At 47.9% G+C, this 14,639-nt stretch overlaps 1 protein-coding gene across 17 annotated transcripts in view; it reads right to left on the reverse strand.

Annotated features, from left to right (window-relative positions):
* Positions 1 to 14,639, reverse strand: part of Irag1 (inositol 1,4,5-triphosphate receptor associated 1) — a 112,195-nt gene that overhangs the window by 80,155 nt on the left and 17,401 nt on the right. For 6 of the 17 annotated variants that reach the window (XM_087559360.1, XM_087559359.1, XM_087559321.1 and 3 more), the window contains exon 2: positions 6,031 to 6,216. The gene's annotated coding sequence lies outside the window, so the exon portion shown is untranslated. 17 annotated transcript variants of the gene reach the window in all.

The following is a 14,639-nucleotide window of genomic DNA, read 5'->3' on the forward strand; positions in this document are numbered from 1 at the left end:
ATTCAGACAAGCAAGACCATGTTCAGAAAAGAAAAAGAAAATTCTACGAGGCAAGAATTTGTGTTTAAGAGCTCAAAATTGGCCTGAAGAAATGACTCAGTGGTTAAGAGCACTGACTGCTCTCTTAGAGGTCCTGAGTTCAAATCCCAGCAACCACATCGTGGCTCACAACCATCTGTAATAAGATCTGATGCTCTCTTCTGGTGTGCATGAAGACAGCTACAGTATACTTGTATATAATAAATAAATAAATCTTTTTTACAAAAAGAGCTTAAGACTTTAGCCCAGGCCAGAGAAACTGCAAGGGAAAATCAATCTCTTCTTAGATATCTAAAAGGTAGTCATGTGTCCCCGAGGTCTCCAGAGAACAGGTGTATGGCCGAGTGAGGGACCTTCTAGTGGCCAGAGCCAGTTAAAGATGAAACAGACCACAACTTCAATGTCAAGAGTTTGCTGTTGTTGGGAGACTTTCAATATTGGCTGGCTCCAGGGGTCACAGGAATGCCGACCATGGCTTTTTCCTACTCTGAAGTCCCAGATTCTATCTAGACACAACCAACCAAAAGGACCTCCCAGCCCAGGGTCCATTCAGAGGTCCTAGGATTATAAAGCCATACCAGAAACACCCCCTTCCCTAACTCTCCTCTTCCCTCTCTTGAAGACAGACCTCTGCCAGTCCCAGGCCAGCCAGAAACCAAGTGTCAAGAATGAGGTCATACACACCATGGTGGGGAAGACAAAATGGAGGCTGGCTGCAGTCTCACAGGTGAACAAGATGGAGCTCTGAGGCTCTATGTGAACCCCTGCAGGCCTGCTGTGGGCCATCCCCATGCTACTCAGGTTCCGTGTGCTTTCCCACCCATTATTATAAGCTTGCTGCTTAAAATAGCAAGGTTACAATCCCAGTCCAGTCCCCAGGGTGACATCTGGGGGGTCTGTGGGGACTAACAGGCGTGTAGACCTCATATCCATCACAGCTTGGTTTGGAATACAGCCTCCAGGAAGCCATGGTCTGGAGTGCCAGCCCATAAAAGGAGAGAACACTGAGTCATGCTTGCCTCTCTGCCTCCCTTTCAATCCACTTCCAAATATTTCCTAAAGCTTCTCCAGCCAGGTCAGGTTATGTGAGTCACGCCAAGAACCAATTAGCTCTTTGGATTCTATTCATCTGGCCTCTTAACAATAGTTAAATAGAACCAGGTCCATCTTACAGGGAAGAAAACTGAGGCATAGAGGAGAGAAACAAACAAGACAGGGTTCCGTTACCTTTGTACATAGGGTAAACTACCCAAGAGCCTCTGCTGGGATAATCATCCAATCATTTGTGTAAGTGAAGAGGCTAAGGGTCCCTAAACCATCCTTAGATATTTTACTTGCTTCATGAAAGAAAGCAAAATGAAATGCCTTTGACATCCATATGTCAAGTTTCCCTACTGGGTATCCAACACGACTATGTATGGTCACGTGCTCATGCTTAACCCCTACAGGACAGGGTGTTTATTTATTTAGTTTTGCTTTCGTGCAATGCTGGGAATTGAACCCAAGGCTTTGAACACGCTAAGCAAATGCCAGCCTCACACTCATACCCCAGGAGCAGGGGCTCATGAAGCTTTTCTGAAGCCGTCCTTCTCCCCTGACCTAGCTGTACCCCAGCCATTTTCTGTAGGTTGTGTTACTTTCATTTAATATAATAAAGCACCAAGGCAGAGAAACAATCAGCAAGGCCGTGCAGCTAATAAGTCTGAGTCCAAAGACATCATCTTGTCTCTTACCTAGGGGACAGCCAAAAAGCCTCGTGTGAGCCCCACCCCACTCCAGGAGGGAGAACTGGGGAATAACCTCCCGGAGGCAGGGAGAGGAAGTAACACTGAACCTTTGGTTGCCAAGCCAAAGGTATCTTATAAGGGTAAAGGGAGGGGCCCAGCTTTGGGAGATGGCTCAATAGTAAAGTGCTTGTCGCACAAGCATGAGGACCTGAGTTCAAATCTCCAGAGTCTACATAATAGTGGATATGATAGCAGGTATCTGTGATCCCGTTGCTTCTTAGGAAAGACAGGGGGAGAAGACAGGAAAATTCAAGACGCTGATAGGCCACCTTGCCTGGTGTATGTAGCACAAATGAGGTAGAAGACTAAATGACATTTGAGGTTGTCCTCTGACCTTCAAGTGTGAGCTTGCCCACACGTGTACTTGCCCAGACAAGGTCCAAGCTTGAGGTTTCCTGTCCCTGGTATGTCGTGTAACGATGTGTTCGTTTGCTGTGAGAGGCAGCGGCCCACTCATTGGACTCACTTCTTACTCTTCTAGTCACACAACTGTCCAGACACTTGTCATTGAACCATTCATTCCAGGAAGCCTCACATGAAGGTCAAAAGCATAGGTTCTGCCCCATAAGGTTCTGCCTTAGAATCCTGTGAGCTGTCGGGGGACAGAAGTGGGGGAAGGCAGGAGGGCTCTGGAAATAGAGGCCACAATTTATTCTATTCCCAGCAGCCATTAGGGGCTTCCTGTGCTCACTGTCCTGGGGAACCTGAAGTATCTAGAGTAGATATGGGAAATTCGTCCCACCTGGTAGGTCCCATCGGCCTGCAAGCACCAGGCCTCCTTCAGGAGTCAGGGGAGACAGGAACCGTGTTTATGGAAATACTCTCGGTGTTTTCAGCCTCCCTGGCAGGTGGCAATGGATGTTCTAACACTGGTAACACGATTAGTCCCATTTGGCAGATGACAGTGGCCTGAAGACATCACCTAGGAATTGCAGTGGCAGGCAAGCCCAGTATATCTGCCTGACTCTGCAGCTCCCTGTGGGGCCAAGCCTGCTGGCCTCTCTCAGAGCCCTGTGACCTGTGCAGAAAAGATCAAACTCCTCCCTTGAAGCCACAGTGTCCCAGGAGCATGGCTTGCATGCTGTGTGACTCCAACTAGCTCTTTTAATCTAGGAGAGCTGAGAGGTTCTGTGGGAAGCAAGGGGTTAAGCAAGCTTCATGAACCTAAACAGGGGTGACTCGGGCTTCTCAGAAGGGAGGGTTCTGTTCTTCCAGCCTGGGATTTTTGCTTTCATTTAGCACTCAAAGAATGTGAGTGTGATTAGGTTGCTATTAATATCCAGCCTAGCTTCTTTCTGGACAAAGGGTTGAGGCAGGAGACTGCTTGGAGTAACTATACACACATCTCTCTCAGTCCCTCTACAAATTCAGAGAGGCAGGAGGCTGCTTCCTGTTCCCACTTTTACAGATGGGGAGCTGAAGCTGAGAGCAGGGGAGGAATTTGACTAAGGCCACATCTATGGAAGGTCAGCTTCAGAAAAGGACCATGACCCCTTGCTCCTGGGGGATGAGTGAGACTGGCTGAGGACAAAAGACAAGCCAGAGTGAGAGCAGAGCCTTTAGTCCCCCTTCTACTCTGGTGTCACTCACAAAAGAAAGGATCCTCTTTCCTGTCCTCACCCTGGGTGGCCTCAGAGAATGTCCTCAGGCGACTAAGATGAGCCTGAGCTACTGGGCAGAAACTCTATGGCCTAGCCAAGTGCAGATCTATGTCTTGTACCCTGAGTGGACTGAGTGTACCTCCTGCATGCCCAAGAGCCCAGCAGATACAGTTGCAAGAGCTCAGCAGATACAGTTGCAACTCTCCTAGCTCTACCTTGCTGGGTTAGTATACCTTGGCCTCCTCTTTTCTCATTTGTAAAAAGAAGATGACCTTGTGTACCTTTTAGGACTGGTATTAGAGTTAGAGTAGTAAACTCCTGCCACATGCAGACATAACATGCTTTCTGGAATTTTCCATGCCTGCTCTGAATAGCCATCTGAGTTCTCCCAGCTACAGTCACCAAAACCTGAACAAAGTGCCAAAATTTTGTTGTTTATCCCAGTGGTTCAGAATTGTACAGAGCTTTGCGTAACCAGGGCTTCTTCCCTGTATACACCAAATGAGCATTAGACATGACAGGAACTGTGAGGTCTATGACCGCTGGCAATGTCTACACTTTGACTGGTAGACAGCCAGTGGCTTCAGGAGAAAGTCTGAAAGGCAGTCAGCAAACACGTTACTGAGTCTGTGATGTGATCAGTCCCAGCCTATGCCATGGCTAACTTTGGGTCTGTGCTAGAGTCGGGCCCAGGTCTCCATTAGCCCTATACTATTAGTCCTGACTCTGCCTAGTTCAAAGTCCCAGTTATTTCTGCCACCTCTGTGGTGATGGTGAGTTCCAAAGGTTTCTGTGCACAAGCGACAGATGACCCCCCCCTCCAGCTCCAAGAGAAGGCTTTCCACAGTGACTGGCCACACTCATACCTGGGTTGTCTGGACAGAGGGATACATGGATGAACACTTACACCATCTGTCTGACAATGGGCTCCCAGACTCTTCCCTGAAAGCATATTTGAGTTGCTGGGAAGAACAGGGAGTAAGGATGGATGGAGAACGTAGACTGGGAATGGGAATGGTTAGACGGCATTGGCCTTCTCTGTTGTTCTCACGGACCACACATGGCGACCACTTTCCTGGTGGGTTTTGTGATTAAATGTGATTATACAAGTACATGGGAGGAAAGGAAAAGGGGGATACAGACTCAAGTCAAAGCAACCCTCCTTCCCCAGGATGATGGGGTGAGGGGAAGACAGTGAGAGTGCTGAGGCTGGGGTGTCCCAGAGGGTCCTGCTTCCCGATTCTCTTGGAAAGTGAGCAGCCCATAGCCTGAAGTCTTGGGCCTGTTTCCCAGACAGAACTCTAAGGAAGAGATTCCCAAAGAGGTGAGTGTGTGTCAAAATAGACCATGCTCAGGCACATCCTCTGGAGGCTGCGACATCCCATGATCTGGACAGCCCAGTCACTTCAGTGCCCAAACCTGGGGCTGCCCTGAGAAGGATTCAGTGTGTCCCTGCAGCAGCCCAGGTACTTGTTTGCTACAGTGGGCAATCACCTACAAACCAAGGCACACCACCGTGTACAAGGGGACACCACCATGTAAGAGGACACAGCACCATGTAAGAGGACACAGCACCATGTAAGAGGGCACGGCACCATGTAAGAGGGCACGGCACCATGTAAGAGGGCACAGCACCATGTAAGAGGGCACAGCACCATGTACAAGAGCAAAGCACCATTATGTGCGCAGCCATCAGGACCAATGCCACATTCCCCCTTGCCTGATACTTAGGAAGTCCTTGGTGCACAAGCCACTGGAGCACAGGGAGGCTTGGGCCAGCCCTGGTTATCCATGCTCAACATCCCTCAGCCTCTGAAGAATGCTCAGGCTAGGGCCAGACCTCCCTGTCCCTCCCCCACTTCCCCTCCCCATCATGACAGGAAATAAGCCAAAACATCTCCCCAGGTTTCCTCTCCAGCTTGTTCACTTCAGCAGTTCTTTTTTAAAAAAATAAGTCTGCTTGAAAACTGGTTTTTTTCTTTCTTGGAAATATGTGTGATTGCTCAATCCGAGGCAGTTCAAAGGCACCGGCAATGGCAGGAAAGTATCTGAACCTCCTGTTTGGCTCCAAGCAGAAATAAATCTTGCCCTTTGTGCCTGGCTGCCCAGAAATACTTCCCTAGTAACCCATGCCAGGGTGACATGAGTCATCAATGGAGTCAAGGACCACGTGGTATGCCCAGCTCCAAGAGACCCCATAAAGAATAGGGTCCCCAAGGGATGCTCAGAATAAATGGAATGTCGGGACCAGACTCCGGCTCTGAGATTGGTTTTGCGTTGTCCAGGTAGGTTAATCTGAGAATTATTAAACCTGGCTGAGCCTTCCACCTTAGGCCTTGTGCTTTAGACAAGCTTCTGTGGTAGGTTTCAGGGACTGATCACCTGGCTCACAAGGGCCAAATCTTACGTTTTCCAGCCTAACCTAATAGGCAAGCCCCAAGTTCCAACGAGAGACCCCGTCTCAAAGCAAGTTATGGAGGAACAACAGTAGAGGTTGACCTCTGGCCTCTGCCTGCACTCATGTGTGCGCACGTACACACACACACACACACACACACACACACACACACACACGGAGTACAGATACAGTCACACAGACTTACAACTGAGTACGTTAGCTAAAACTGAAGGACGTCAATCCTCGGCCACTCTCTTGGAATCTTGTTAGGTCTCACGAGGACCTGTGCTCTTCAGAAGCTTCTGCAGTGGGAACTGTCGACAGTGACGTGCCATCGTCCACCTCGTCTCGGCTGTCATTAGTGACATTCACTTAGCAGTAATAGGAGCATCTGCAGGGAGAGCTGAGTGAGTGCCACCATGGGGGTCAACTCTTCTCCCAGAGTGCTGGCTGTGAGTGTTTGCTGTACACTCTGAAGCTGGGCAAACCTGGCTTTCATTTCTGTCAGGTGCACACAGAACATTATCGCCCTGGCTATGAGCCTTCCAATTGCCTTTACTCAAGTCCTCCCGGAAGTAACACAGAGGCTGTATGCTCGGACCACAGTGTCCAACAAAGAGCCACTCTGGGGATACTCACTGCACTTTTAATAACCTTTGGTGACCTCTTCCCCCCTATGCCTGAGCTACTTTCGATCCCTGAAGACCTCCTACTTGTCCTTCAAAACCCAATTCAAACACCCCCTCCTTCTCTTTACCACAAGAAAAGTGATTCCTTTCCTGTTTTTTTTTTCTTACTGCTGTTACAACCAATCACTGCTAAGTTGGTGATGTAAGACAATACAAATTTATTTAATTTTACAATGCTCATATTGAAAGCCAACTTCCCTTGCAGTGGGCTAAAATCCTGATGTTGGGCAGGGGCTGGGAAATGGCTCATCAGTTAGGAACACTGGCTACTTTTCAGAGGACCTGGATACAACCCCCAGCACCCACAACCATCTGTAACTCCAAGGGTAGGAGATCTGAAACCCTCTTCTGGCCTCTGTGAATGTCAAGAATGCAAGTAGGGTACAGACAACAAACCCACACTCACATAAAACAAAAATAGCAAAATTTCAGAATAAATAAATAACTACTGAGTGTTAGCAGAGCTGTGTTATTCCTGGATGCTAAAGGGAATGAAGCCATCTCCTCACCTCTGCTGGGGCTGCCTTGTGGCCCCCACCTCCTGGGGCAACTCCTTCTCCTTGTTCCCAGCCTACAAGGAAGCAGGCATCTAACCTTGGCCTCCTCGTGTGCATTTCCTTCTCTGACTTTGTCCTCCCTAATGTAAGGACTCCAGTGGCTCTGATGTTATATCTGTCCCTGCAGGTGACCCAGGGGATCTCCCCATTTGCGATTCTCTGTTCGGTCCCATCTGCAGGAACCCTTTTGTATTTCAGGGGACATGCTCACGGCTCCACTGTGACTTCTTCCAGAGAGCTTTGCATGGGTCCCAGCTCAGTTAGAATCTAAATGCCTCAGTAGCAAGAGCTTGTCTCATTCATACTTTCATGGTGAATGAATATCCTTATAAATATTCATTATAAAGACATAAACGTTCATATCTCAATGCTGTCCAGTACAGGGACAAGCACAGAAGAGCCACTCTCTGTGTTTGTTGAGTGAATCAACAACAGCCAATCTGTGACACATAACAAGGAGGTTTTGCTTTAGTTGAGAAGCAGCTTCTGAGAAAATAGGGTGCATGAAAAGATAGAGCACACTCCTCCTTCTGGGGTCAGGCAAGTAAGATGAATGGCAGAGCCTCCTCTGTGGATTGATAGGGTCTGTGGTGGCAGAGAGTGCAACAGTCATTTAACCAGGGTGGCTACTATTCAGTTTGGGGGTCAGGAAGAGATATTATCTTTTGTTGGCAAGCAGTTCCAGTTTCCAAGAAAAGCCAAGACTCTAGTGCTAAAAATAAAATCACCTGATTTAGAAACGTTAAAACTAATAGCAAAAAGAAAAAAAAAAAGTATAGAAATACCACAAGGACCAAACATGCATCTCTGGGGACTCAGACTGCAGCTACCAGTTGCCACCCCTGATTTATGCCCTTAAGTATGTTCCTCTGGGCCTCACAACTGCCATAGGCATCAATGACAGGAAATGTTCAAGTAAGGGGTGCACGGAGACACGCGCTTCTTAACTCAACTAAGGATAACACTGACAGCCTGGGTCCTCTTTTGAGACAGTTTGAATGTAAAGATGTCCACCACAGACCTCTGTGCTCAAATACTTGGTCTCTAAACTGGCATTGCTATTGTGGAAGGCTGCAGACCAGCAGAGAGGTGTGGCCTGGCTAAAGGAAGTGGATTGATCTCTGGAGGGTGGGCCTTGAGCTTTATGGCCCTATCTGGCTTCCTCTCTGGTCTCTGCTTCCTGTCCCTAGCCTCCCACGCCTCTCACATCTCCCACATCTCCCACCACAGCCTGAGCAACAACACCACTATATTTGCCACCCCCTTACCTCCCATTTCTCACCCCCACCCTCCTCCATGATGGATTGTCCCTGCAAAATAAATCATTTCTTCCTCAGGTTGCTTCCTGTCAGGTATTTGATGTCAGTGACAAAAACAGCAACTAACACACCTTTGCCCCCTGCCTTTCCTCCCCATCCTCTCTTCCTCTTCCTCAGAGTCACGTGTAGACAGTGAGGCCTAAACCTAAGGGTCAGCATGAAATTCACCTCTGAGGGGTTTTTGAGGAGCCAAATGACTGAGTAAAGGAAAAAAAAAAGTGTCACACACTCCACAAAACAGATGTTAAAAGTCTGAGTCCTGGGTCTGAGGGTGCCTTGGGATCTGTGAGCCCTCCAGGACTGGCAACCTTACCATGGCTTTTGGAGTTCCCCACACAAGTGAGGAGGACCTAACCCTATGTTTCATCTTCCAGGAGAGATGTGAGCATATACCAGTTGGGTTGCTGTACATTCCGGGGTGTGGCCGTGTCCACCCCATTCCCAGAGGGCTTCCCCAGGTTAGCTTCTGAGTTCTCCTTTTCACTAGTTTGAACGGGAAATGTCCCCCATAGGCTCACATGTCTGGACACTCCTCTCCCAGCCGGTGGTGTCATTCAGAGTGTTGGGGAGCCTTTAAGGAGGAGAACCTCACTGAAGGAAGTGGGTGTCAGGGGCTCGCGCTTGGAGGTCACATGGGCAGCCCAGCTCCCTGCTCACTCTTCCGAATGTGACACTGTATGCCAGCTGCCTCACCCTCCTGCTGCCATGCCTTCCTGCCATGATAGACCGCCATCCTCAAAGCTGGGGTGTGGGAGAAGCCTTCCTCCTCGAATGGCTTCTTGGCAGGTATTTGGGATGAGAAAAACAGCTAGTTCAACCACATTTCCTGGTTTTCCTGCCATATGTGTGTGTAAACTTCCCCCCAGAGAATTCCATCATGACACCCTCTCAAAGCGCAGGGCCTTCTTTTCACTTCCCTGTGGTTCCACCCAGGAGTGCTCTGCAAACTGACTTTTAGGACAGTCTTACCAATGGGACCTGAAGTTTCGGCCTCCACCTGCAGAAAGTCTCTAAACACCCCACTGGTCTCTACAGTGCCCCTAGCGGGGAGCTAGCCACAGCACCCATGAAAATGGAGGTGTGTTCTCAGAGGAGGCAGAAGCCAGTGTCCACTGCCCTGCCACTCCTGGGACTTCCTTCTCAACAGAGGGCAGCCATAGGGTATGCAAGGTAGAAATAGCCTTAAAACCCAAGCCTCAGCTCCTTTCTCCAATATGGGGACAGACTGGCACTTGCAAGTCTTTCTCGCTTGGTGCCTGGAGTCGTTCATTCCTGTGAGGTAGGCCTTTGGGAACACTTGTCTCTGTTAGAGGCAGAGGAATAGACACAACATACCCATTTGCCAGCTAAGTTCTGGCTGCACTGCACACACAGACCCTCAGAAGCCAGTGTGTGTGTCTGGACCAAAGCCAACAACAGCATGTCTGCAGCACTTGGACATCTGCACCTGAAGACAAGCATTCCTTGGGACAGGAATGAGGATGGGGAGAAAAGGATTCTGTCCATATAAGATCTGAAAAAAATGTCAACCCAGAAAACCAGTAGCAAGAGCCTTTTCTTCAAAACTTTGTATCAGACTAAAATAAGCTTTCAACTCAGTACCTCCCATAACCCTCCCAAACTGCCCAATTCCCAGCATGCTTCTCTTTCGCTTCTTCCCTCTCCTTCTTTACCTCCCTTCCAATTTCATTCTGGAAAGTACCCATAGGGATCTGTGGTTGGGACCTGGTTTGGAGATGCTGTCTATGATGGGTGTCTGAGTCATCCATTTCCTCAGCAAGGCATGTTGGGTGCAACCCTCCCAGGCACCAAGCACTGACCTAGACCCTGGGGCTTCACCATGAGTCTTTGGGGGATGTGCCCTCCCAGAAGCCTTTCCTGACCTCTCCTGGATGCTCTGTCTACTTGGCCTGAGGAAGCACCTGTGGGTATCTCCACTGGCCGCACAGTAGCTTCTGTTTCCTGTACTTGTGTGTCATCCCCAGTCCAACCCAGGACAGACAGCTCACTTTCTGGAAGCTTCTGTGAGAATGTGGCACAGTTCCAGCCATCACCAGCACCCATAGTCTCTTTTTGAGGCACCAAATCTCATCCTCAGATGTCACGCTGATCCTCACAGATAGAAGCTATGCAGCAAGGGACTGTATCTCCATTTTACAAATAAAAAATAGCATCACAGATGCTAGTCACACAGCACATTAAGTCTTTGCTGGGCATCCTGGGAGGTTCTGCTCTTAACTGTAGACTGATAATGTGAGAGAGTAAGCCTGAATCCTTGCTGAGATGATGAACTTGTTTAAGGATGAAGGCAATGTGGAAAAGTGCACAGCTGAGAGTCAAAGAGAAACACGTCCCCAGGGCTAGCCTCCGACATTCTGATGAGCTGAGGTTGCTATCTCTGGCATTTCCTGTTTTGAGAAACAATGCTTTCTCTTTTTTCCCTGTATTTTGTTGGCTTTTGGGCACTGAAAATAATGAGCTACACATCATGCAAACAGTGTGGCTTTATAAATCCGGGTGTACAGGGGTCTTCTAGACACCAGACTCTTACCTCACCTCTCTGCTCTGCTACTTGCCTGAGAGTCCTGGCTGGAAAAGCAGGTCTATGGCCAATAGGTTTATCCTGAGCTAGTCTGTAAGAATACCCCCATAACCCTTCCATTCCAGAGGAGGGACTGGACTTGATCACCTTCCACATGCCTGCCCGAAACGGCATGACTGCTAGGCGTGTGACACAAACAGGCCCAAGCCCAGGGTTCTGTTCAGTAGCCCCTAGTGAGACTTCTGGAACTGTTCCAAACAGAGCGTCTGCAGCTTGAACCTCAACAATAACCACCACCCAAGCCATTGACACGGGGAGAGAGGCAGTCCATTTGGCCAAGCCTTCAGCAATTCATCACGGAAAAGGTCTTGTCTTTAACAACCAGATCCACATTGTTCCATATCCACACCACCACTTGTTTATCCTTGCAAGAGCTCAACCTCAGTTAACTGTTAGGTAAACAACAAGGAGTTCAATCCCAGAGTTAAGCTGGGCCATTTTCACAGGACATTTCCTGCCTCTTATAAAAGCCTGAGTTACAAGAGCCCTGGACAGGAAGCTGCAGCCAGGGTTAGATGGGACAATCATGAGGTCCTGCAGGGGACCATCCTGAGAAAGAAAGGTAGGCCATCAGGGTGGGTCCCAAGTACCCCAGACCTGGAAAGTCACTGGCGTTGGCAGGGTTTATTAGGTCTGCCCAGGCTTACAGACCCGGGAACTCTCACATATCAGGGGACATTTGCCCTTGGTGACCTGTGGAAGGCGGATTCCTTTTCTAGTCTGCTGTGCTATTTACTTATGGTATCATTTAGTTGTGAATATAAACATCACCCTTCCTAGCTCTTGACTTTTGACTTTTGCTCTTGAATTTCAAAGTCCTCTTAATTCATTATGAAGATATGTATGTAAATATATGCAAATCAAACATAGTGTGCCTACCATTGGATCTAGCATAAAGCAGCTACTGGGTGGTAGCTTTTGTTATTGTTGTTCCCATGTTATTACAAGCAGAGTTGAAGAAACTACTCGCTGTGTGTCAAACATGATTGTCACAATAAGCAAGGGGCATTGGGATACAGCCACATCCGTTTACATAATTGGGTAGGCTTCCCTCCTACAAGGACAGTTGACTAGCTCAGGCACACATTATCTAAGTCAAAAACAAAACAAAACAAATTTTGTATTTACAATTTTTTTTGGAGAGAAGTTAGTCAACCTTGTTCCAACATAGTTACAAAGTTTGAAACATAGTTACATAGTTTGTTTTCAGAGTGATGCTCTCCACTTGGCTAACAATTCCAGGGTTGTCCTGGCAGATTCTCGTGTGTTCCTCCAAACTCAGTGTTTCTCACCTGAGTATCTCTGACTCCTAAGGTGTAATTAAGGCTCAGCAAATGTTGTCCTGAAAGGAATCCTTTCCAATACACTTTGAGCACTCACCTCCAGAGAGCCCTTATGGGAAAATGGGTGGAGTTTTCCTGAGAATGAGGCTGAGGGAATCAGTGATAAATGGGAATCTTAAAAAGAACATTTGTGAATCAAGGGTTCTCAGCAGCCTCTGTTGAGAGGATGCCTCTCCCTTCTACAGACTCAGACTCCACAGCTCACTGTTTCCCACAACCCAGTTCAGCACCCGGGCCTTGGCTAGGGGCTACTTTCTCTGGTCTACAGGAAAGGAAACCCTCCTTCTGGAGATTGCCTTGCAAAAGTTAATGACTACCTAGCACCCAAGAGCACACATGGATGGCTGGGCTGTTACAGTCACCCCTCTCGTCCTGACAATGGCCAATTTGGCTTACTCATTTTCAATAAACGACCTGGTCAGTGCTTGTAGTTTCCTCTACATATTGACATTTTGTTTAGCTTCAGCCAGCCATGTGCTCACATTTTCTGAGCAAACCTTGAGGGAAGAGAATTAGAATTTTCCAAAGCAAGATGATCAACCATTCATTTGCAAGCCTGGTATGAAATCATACTGCCACCTTGGCCAGCAACCCTCCTCAGCCCCCCGGGGTTTGGCTTTTCAGATTCCATACAATGACTTTTAGACTTTCAGCTTCCTCAAGTGCTGGCCAGAGGCCTGACACCCCTATCTCCTGGTGACATAAGGCCTGACAACAGACAGTATGACAGAGACCTTGCTGCACTGTGGTCGCCATATCACAGCCCTTCCCACCAAGTATGACAACCTTCTCCTGTGGCTCTTTCTGTGGCTTAAGGAACACACTGTAGCTCTGAAACAGATCAGTAGAAGGTGCTAAAAAACAAACAGAGCAAACAAAACAAAAACAAAAACCCACAGGTACAGAGAACCCTGAACACACAGCTCTTCCCAGAGGCCTGATGAGAAGCTACATGTGGACAAAACCCACCATCCATTCTTCATCATCCAGGCTCAGGTGGTTCATTGCTCAGAAGCAATGTCCCCTCTTCCTCCTCCTCCTCTCCCCATGGACCCACATCCTAAGCCTGCAGCTCCTTGATTATCCAGGGACTCAGTCCTCCTGAAGCTTGTGCTCACCTTTATGGATTGGCCTGTGAGTGATTTGTAACTGCCTGCTTCCTAAAAGGGCTTGCAACCAGATATCAATGAAAATACTCAGAGGCTCAGAGAATTGAAAGTTAACAGCTGACAAAGGAAGCAAGGGCAAGGGAGACCCCCGAGCTGCAAGCGAATGGCTCTGGGCCCCAGGGGAATTTCCAGACTCAGATGAAGCAAGATCATTGAAAGTGTCACAGAGCAGAGAACAGCTAACAGTTAGATAACCCCAACTAGACCCCGCACTCTAACGGAAGCAAAGAGGGAGGGGGATTTTGTAATTCAGGACTTTTCAAGTTCATGCAGAGGACTCCATGCACATGTATGTTGTGCGCCATCATGCTCTTTATACAACAGGATTTGGGATGGCCTTTGCTTTCTTTTTTATTTTTAATTTTTAAAGTTTGTTGTTTTTGTTGTTAGAGTGGGGAGGGGCTTGTTGTGAAGGTCAAAGGACAACTTTGTGGGATCTGTTCTCTCCTATGTTACACACTTAGCCATGTTGCCCATCCCTTTTATTCTTCTTTTTTTAAATAATTTTTAGGGCTTGGGATGTGGCTCAATTGGTTAAAAATGTTTGCTGTGTGAACATGAATATCTGAGTTGGGTAAATGTGTTGGCTAAGTGAGCATTTATCTGAGTGTGGAGTGAGTCACACACACATACACACACACACACACACACACGTATTCATTTTGTTGCTCTTGTTCATTTGTTTGTTTTAAGGCATGATCACACCTGTAACCAAAGCCCTCAAGGGTGGAGACAAGGATGTCACTGGGCTTGAAAAGCAACATGGAGACCCTGTCTCAAAGAATAAGAGTGATGGAGGAAGACGCTCAACACCCTCTTCTTAGGTGTATGGCATGCACACTGCACGCACACACACTATAACATACTACACAACACACACACACACATGCCCAGTTTTATAAAAGGTTCATTTTGTGTGTGGGTGGGTGTGGGTGTGGGTGTGCGTTTTTTGTGTGTGTGCCCCCATAGGCCAGAAAAGAGTGTTGAATTCCCTGGAGCTGTACTTATAGGCTGTTACAAGCTACCCAATGTGGGTGCTAGAAATAGCCAAATTCTGTCTAGTCTTCTGTAAGAGTAGCAAGCATTCTCTGCCACTGAACTATCTTTCCAGTCCCAAATTTTATATATATTCAAG

The sequence above is a fragment of the Rattus norvegicus genome, chromosome 1 (assembly GCF_021556685.1).
Source record: "Rattus norvegicus strain SHRSP/BbbUtx chromosome 1, alternate assembly SHRSP_T2T, whole genome shotgun sequence".
Classification (NCBI taxonomy): domain Eukaryota; kingdom Metazoa; phylum Chordata; class Mammalia; order Rodentia; family Muridae; genus Rattus; species Rattus norvegicus.